This window comes from Lolium perenne, chromosome 7 (genome assembly GCF_019359855.2).
Source record: "Lolium perenne isolate Kyuss_39 chromosome 7, Kyuss_2.0, whole genome shotgun sequence".
Taxonomy (NCBI): domain Eukaryota; kingdom Viridiplantae; phylum Streptophyta; class Magnoliopsida; order Poales; family Poaceae; genus Lolium; species Lolium perenne.
The window spans coordinates 316,965,987-316,972,417 of record NC_067250.2 but is presented as its reverse complement, the minus strand read 5'-3'; positions in this window follow the sequence as shown (position 1 = coordinate 316,972,417).

Genomic DNA, 6,431 nt, shown 5'->3' with positions numbered 1-6,431 from the left:
AATTGGTGTTAGCAATGTTTCCACTTCGAATGCAAAGCGCGAAAAACTGCCCGAAACTGCTAAAATCATTGAAATCGCTGTGATAAAACTGCTGAAATTTTTTCCAACATTGGGGATGATGATCCCATTGATTTATATTATAATGGTTTGAATTTTGATGATTGCCACATCTCTGAAGTTATAAAGTTCTTACAAAAACTTGCTAAAAGTCCTAATGCTAGTGCTATAAATTTGGCTTTCACGCAACATATTACAAATGCTCTCATAAAAGCTAGAGAAGAGAAACTAGAGCGCGAAGCCTCTATTCCTAAAAAGCTAGAGGATGGTTGGGAGCCCATCATTAAGATGAAGGTTAAAGATTTTGATTGTAATGCTTTATGTGATCTTGGTGCAAGTATTTCTGTTATGCCTAAGAAAATCTATAATATGCTTGACTTGCCACCGCTGAAAAATTGTTATTTGGATGTTAATCTTGCTGATCATTCTACAAAGAAACCTTTGGAGAAAGTTGATAATGTTCGCATTACCGTTAACAATAACCTTGTCCCCGTTGATTTTGTTATCTTGGATATTGAATGCAATGCATCTTGCCCCATTATATTGGGAAGACCTTTTTCTTCGAACTGTTGGTGCTATCATTGATATGAAGGAAGGTAATATAAAATATCAATTTCTTCTCAAGAAAGGTATGGAACACTTCCCTAGAAATAGAATGAAGTTACCTTTTGATTCTATTATTAGAACAAATTATGATGTTGACACTTCGTCTCTTGATAATACTTGATACACACTTTACGCCTAGGCTGAAAGGCGTTAAAGAAAAGCGCTTATGTGAGACAACCCATGTTTTTACTACAGTACTTTGTTTTTATTTTGTGGCTTGGAAGTTGTTTACTACTGTAGCAACCTCTCCTTATCTTAGTTTAGTGTTTTGTTGTGCCAAGTAAAGTCGTTGATAGTAAAGTTCATACTAGATTTGGATTACTGCGCAGAAACAGATTTCTTTGCTGTCACGAATCTGGGTTGTTTTCTCTGTAGGTAACTCAGAAAATTATGCCAATTTACGTGAGTGTTCCTCAGATATGTACGCAACTTTCATTCAATTTGAGCATTTTCATTTGAGCAAGTCTGGTGCCTCGATAAAATTTGTCAATACGAACTGTTCTGTTTTGACAGATTCTGCCTTTTATTTCGCATTGCCTCTTTTGCTACGTTGGATGAATTTCTTTGATCCATTAATGTCCAGTAGCTTTATGCAATGTCCAGAAGTGTTAAGAATGATTGTGTCACCTCTGAACATGTTAATTTTTATTGTCGCTAACCCTCTAATGAGTTGTTCTAAGTTTGGTGTGGAGAAAGTTTTCAAGGATCAAGAGAGGAGTATGATGCAACATGATCAAGGAGAGTGAAAGCTCTAAGCTTGGGGATGCCCCGGTGGTTCACCCCTGCATATTCTAAGAAGACTCAAGCGTCTAAGCTTGGGGATGCCCAAGGCATCCCCTTCTTCATCGACAACATTATCAGGTTCCTCCCTTGAAACTATATTTTTATTCCATCACATCTTATGTGCTTTGCTTGGAGCGTCGGTTTGTTTTTGTTTTTTGTTTTGTTTGAATAAAATGGATCCTAGCATTCACTTTGTGGGAGAGAGACACGCTCCGCTGTAGCATATGGACAAGTATGTCCTTAGGCTCTACTCATAGTATTCATGGCGAAGTTTCTTCTTCGTTAAATTGTTATATGGTTGGAATTGGAAAATTATACATGTAGTAAATTGCTATAATGTCTTGGGTAATGTGATACTTGGCAATTGTTTTGCTCATGTTTAATCTCTTGCATCATATGCTTTGCACCCATTAATGAAGAAATACATAGAGCATGCTAAAATTTGGTTTGCATATTTGGTCTCTCTAAAGTCTAGATAATTTCTAGTATTGAGTTTGAACAACAAGGAAGACGGTGTAGAGTCTTATAATGTTTTCAATATGTCTTTTATGTGAGTTTTGCTGCACCGGTTCATCCTTGTGTTTGTTTCAAATAAGCCTTGCTAGCCTAAACCTTGTATCGAGAGGGAATACTTCTCATGCATCCAAAATACTTGAGCCAACCACTATGCCATTTGTGTCCACCATACCTACCTACTACATGGTATTTTCCGCCATTCCAAAGTAAATTGCTTGAGTGCTACCTTTAAAATTCCATCATTCACCTTTGCAATATATAGCTCATGGGACAAATAGCTTAAAAACTATTGTGGTATTGAATATGTAATTATGCACTTTATCTCTTATTAAGTTGCTTGTTGTGCGATAACCATGTTCACTGGGGACGCCATCAACTACTCTTTGTTGAATTTCATGTGAGTTTCTATGCATGTTCGTCTTGTCTGAAGTAAGAGCGATCTACCACCTTATGGTTAAGCATGCATATTGTTAGAGAAGAACATTGGGCCGCTAACTAAAGCCATGATCCATGGTGGAAGTTTCAGTTTTGGACATATATCCTCAATCTCATATGAGAAAATTATTAATTGTTGTTACATGCTTATGCATAAAAGAGGAGTCCATTATCTGTTGTCTATGTTGTCCCGGTATGGATGTCTAAGTTGAGAATAATCAATAGCGAGAAATCCAATGCGAGCTTTCTCCTTAGACCTTTGTACAGGCGGCATAGAGGTACCCCTTTGTGACACTTGGTTAAAACATGTGCATTGCGATGATACGGTAGTCCAAGCTAATTAGGACAAGGTGCGGGCACTATTAGTATACTATGCATGAGGCTTGCAACTTGTAAGATATAATTTACATGATACATATGCTTTATTACTACCGTTGACAAAATTGTTTCATGTTTTCAAAATCAAAGCTCTAGCACAAATATAGCAATCGATGCTTTTCCTCTATGGAGGACAATTCTTTTACTTTCAATGTTGAGTCAGTTCACCTATTTCTCTCCACCTCAAGAAGCAAACACTTGTGTGAACTGTGCATTGATTCCTACATACTTGCTTATTGCACTTATTATATTACTCTATGTTGACAATATCCATGAGATATACATGTTATAAGTTGAAAGCAACCGCTGAAACTTAATCTTCCTTTGTGTTGCTTCAATGCCTTTACTTTGAATTATTGCTTTATGAGTTAACTCTTATGCAAGACTTATTGATGCTTGTCTTGAAGTGCTATTCATGAAAAGTCTTTGCTTTATGATTCACTTGTTTACTCATGTCATATACATTGTTTGATCGCTGCATTCACTACATATGCTTTACAAATAGTATGATCAAGGTTATGATGGCATGTCACTCCAGAAATTATACGTATTTATCGTTTTACTGCTCGGGACGAGCAGAACTAAGCTTGGGGATGCTGATACGTCTCAGACGTATCGATAATTTCTTATGTTCCATGCCACATTATTGATGTTATCTACATGTTTTATGCACACTTTATGTCATATTCGTGCATTTTACGGAACTAACCTATTAACAAGATGCCGAAGTGCCGATTCTTTGTTTCTGCTGTTTTTGGTTTCATAAATCCTAGTAACGAAATATTCTCGGAATTGGACGAAATCAACGCCCAGGGTCCTATTTTGCCACGAAGCTTCCAGAAGACCGAAGAGGAGACGAAGTGGGGCCACGAGGTGGCCACACCCTAGGGCGGCGCGCCCCCCCCCTTGGCCGCGCGGCCCTGTGGTGTGGGCCCCTCGTGCCGCCTCCTGACCTGCCCTTCCGCCTACTTAAAGCCTCCGTCGCGAAACCCCCGGTGCGAGAGCCACGATACGGAAAACCTAACTGAGACGCGGACGCCTCCGATCCCATCTCGGCGGATTCACGAGAACGCCTCCGGCACCCTGCCGGAGAGGGGATTCATCTCCCGGAGGACTCTACGCCGCCATGGTCGCCTCCGGAGTGATGTGTGAGTAGTCTACCCCTGGACTATGGGTCCATAGCAGTAGCTAGATGGTTGTCTTCTCCCCATTGTGCTTCATTGTCGGATCTTGTGAGCTGCCTAACATGATCAAGATCATCTATCTGTAATTCTATATGTTGCGTTTGTTGGGATCCGATGAATAGAGAATACTTGTTATGTTGATTATCAAAGTTATGTCTATGTGTTGTTTATGATCTTGCATGCTCTCCGTTACTAGTAGATGCTCTGGCCAAGTAGATGCTTGTAACTCCAAGAGGGAGTATTTATGCTCGATAGTGGGTTCATGCCTCCATTGATATACGGGACGGTGAGAAAGTTCTAAGGTTGTGGATGTCTTTGTTGCCACTAGGGATAAAACATTGGTGCTATGTTCGAGGATGTAGTTACTGATTACATTACGCGCAATACTTAATACAATTGTCTGTTGTTAGCAACTTAATACTGGAGGGGGTTCGGATGATAACCTGAAGGTGGACTTTTTAGGCATAGATGCATGCTGGATGGCGGTCTATGTACTTTGTCGTAATGCCCAATTAAATCTCACTATACTCATCATGATATGTATGTGCGTGGTCATGCCCTCTTTATTTGTCAATTGCCCAACTGTAATTTGTTCACCCAACATGCTGTTTATCTTATGGGAGAGACACCTCTAGTGAACTGTGGACCCCGGTCCAATTCTCTATACTGAAATACAATCTCTTGCAATATCTTTGTTCTCTGTTTTCTGCAAACAATCATCTTCCACACAATACGGTTAATCCTTTGTTACAGCAAGCCGGTGAGATTGACAACCTCACTGTTTCGTTGGGGCAAAGTACTTTGGTTGTGTTGTGCAGGTTCCACGTTGGCGCCGGAATCCCTGGTGTTGCGCCGCACTACATCCCGCCGCCATCAACCTTCAACGTGCTTCTTGGCTCCTCCTGGTTCGATAAACCTTGGTTTCTTTCTGAGGGAAAACTTGCTGCTGTGCGCATCATACCTTCCTCTTGGGGTTCCCAACGAACGTGTGAGTTACACGCCATCACCAGAAGGGGGACCCGAGGGGACCCGAGGTGGGCCCACCCCATAGGCCGGCGCGGCCCAAGGCCTGGCCGCGCCGCCCTGTGAGGAGGGGGCCCACAGCCCCCTCTCGCCTCCTTTTCTTCGCGTACGCCTTCGTCCCGAAAACCTAAGCTCCAGAGGGTACCTCGCGAAGAGTTCTGACCGCCTGCGGGGCGGAGAACACCAGAGAGAAAAGAGCTCTCCGGCGGGCTGAGATCCGCCGGGGAAATTCCCTCCCGGAGGGGGAAATCGACGCCATCGTCACCGCCATCAAGTTGGACATCATCTCCATCACCATCATCATCATCTTCATCATCATCACCGCCGTCTCCACCGCTGCACATCGTCACCGCTGTAGCAATTTGGGTTTGATCTTGATTGTTTGATAGGGGAAACTCTCCCGGTATTGATTTCTACTTGTTATTGATGCTATTGAGTGAAACCGTTGAACCAAGGTTTATGTTCAGATTGTTATTCATCATCATATCACCTCTGATCATGTTCCATATGATGTCTCGTGAGTAGTTCGTTTAGTTCTTGAGGACATGGGTGAAGTCTAAATGTTAGTAGTAAAGTATGGTTGAGTAATATTCAATGTTATGATATTTAAGTTGTGGTGTTATTCTTCTAGTGGTGTCGTGTGAACGTCAACTACACGACACTTCACCTTTATGGGCCTAGGGGAATGCATCTTGTACTCGTTTGCCAATTGCGGGGTTGCCGGAGTGACAGAAACCTAAACCCCCATTGGTATATCGATGCAGGAGGGATAGCAGGATCTCAGAGTTTAAGGCTGTGGTTAGATTTATCTTAATTACTTTCTTGTAGTTGCGGATGCTTGCAAGGGGTATAATCACAAGTATGTATTAGTCCTAGGAAGGGCGGTACATTAGCATAGGTTCACCCACACAACACTTATCAAAACAATGAAGATTAATTAGCCGTATGTAGCGAAAGCACTAGACTAAAATCCCGTGTGTCCTCGAGAACGTTTGGTCATTATAAGTAAACAAACTGGCTTGTCCTTTGTGCTAAAAAGGATTGGGCCACTCGCTGCAATTGTTACTCTCGCACTTTACTTACTCGTACTTTATTCACCTGTTACATCAAAACTCCCTGAATACTTGTCTGTGAGCATTTACAGTGAATCCTTCATCGAAACTGCTTATCAACACCTTCTGCTCCTCGTTGGGATCGACATTCTTACTTATCAAAGATACTACGATACACCCCCTATACTTGTGGGTCATCAAGACTATTTTCTGGCGCCGTTGCCGGGGAGTGAAGCGCTATTGGTAAGTGGAATTGGTAAGAGAAACTTCTACTGTTTGTGCTGATTTTATTTCTACCTGCTGCCATAATTCATTATGGAGAGATCTTCTCTTGAGTTTTTATTTGGAAAATCTGCTACTACTGCAAAGGTAGTGGATGAGGCGCCAGGTGAGGAAG